This window comes from Peromyscus californicus, unplaced genomic scaffold, assembly GCF_007827085.1.
Source record: "Peromyscus californicus insignis strain IS unplaced genomic scaffold, ASM782708v3 Scaffold_3__1_contigs__length_106647218, whole genome shotgun sequence".
Taxonomy (NCBI): domain Eukaryota; kingdom Metazoa; phylum Chordata; class Mammalia; order Rodentia; family Cricetidae; genus Peromyscus; species Peromyscus californicus.
In genome coordinates, this window is record NW_026294551.1 from 89,872,211 (window position 1) to 89,873,684 (window position 1,474).

A 1,474-nucleotide genomic window follows, 5' to 3' on the forward strand; every position below is an offset into this window, starting at 1 on the left:
TTCTAACCCTTCAGAGATCTACAGAATATGGCATTTAAAACGTTTTAATAACTTAGAAAATTTTTCTTTTTGTTATGACTATGAGACATGTCGGCTCCTGGCAGAACCAATCTACTTCAGAGTAAATATGGGCATTGAAGAAGCTGCATATGAAGTTAACTTTCACTGTGGCAAAAGTTAGCCACTGGACAACAAAGTATCCTCAAATCAACTGCTGACAAACAGGACAGACAGGACATGAAACAAAGGACTACCGATTCTTGCCAAAACAAGTGTGGTTATGGCTTTATCAAAAGGCATCTTCTGAGACCAGGACAATATGGCACCATCCCTGAAGTGGCCTTCGAGATCCGGAAAAGGTACAATGTCCTTTTCTTGGAAGGCAGCTGAACAGGCAGTGGGCCAATGGCTTCTGATGTGCAGTGGAACAGCAGCTGAAACAGTTATTCTTGAAGAGTAACTAAACTCACACCTCTCAATAGTAGACTGGCATTTAATAGAAGGATATGGAGAAGAACAGGATGCTGAGATGAAGCCACACACACACACACACACAGAGCCAAGAAGAATGGACAGCTGAATTAAAAAAAAAAAATCAACAATTTCCAGAATTTAAAATCCTGAATCATGACAGGACACTAGTGGAGTTCAGGTGTTTCTGGTACATGGACTGCTCTCACCCAATGTGAGGTCAAACTATTGACCTTGTGTACATCTTACTTCACAAATGAGTCTGTCAGATACGCTAAGCCTATAGGCTGAAGATGATGCCCCAACACTGCGGAGAAACCTCAGGTGACTGTCCAGGCAACTGGCTGTTTCTGTCAACTCACGTTTTTTTTGGGAAGCTGCTTGCATGCACTTCCTATTTTTATTTTTTATTAGGTAATATTATTTCCTTCTTGGGTCTCTGAGGGAGTTGAAGATTAGTTAGTTATAGTTGAAGATTAGTTAGTTATAGTTGAAGATTAATTAGGATAGAAAGTGAATTAGATACATTTTGGACTTACCAAAATAGGATAGATAATGGAACTATTTTCTCTGAACTTGTCAAATACAAACGGACTAGACATTGTTTAGGTATTTATTATTCGTATATATTGTATATAGTTATTGTACTTTTGCATATAGTTTTTCTTACATTAGTTATAACCTTTTTCCTTTTTTCTTTTTATTAAAATAGAAAAGGGGAAATATGGTGATATTTTATTTGTACTGAAATGCGATTTTATTTGTATGTTAATAAATAAAGTTGCCTGGAGGTCAGAGCTAATAGCAAGCCTTAGCAGAAGCTGGGCGGTGGTGGTGCATGCCTTTAATCCCAGCTCTTGGGAGGCAGAGCTAAGCGGATCTCTGTGTGTTCAAGGATACAGCCAGCATGGAGACACACACTTTTAATCTCAATACCAACCATAGAAGACCTGGAGGTCTGTACAGACAGGCAGTGACTAGAAGGTCATGTGGTTGGGTTTAC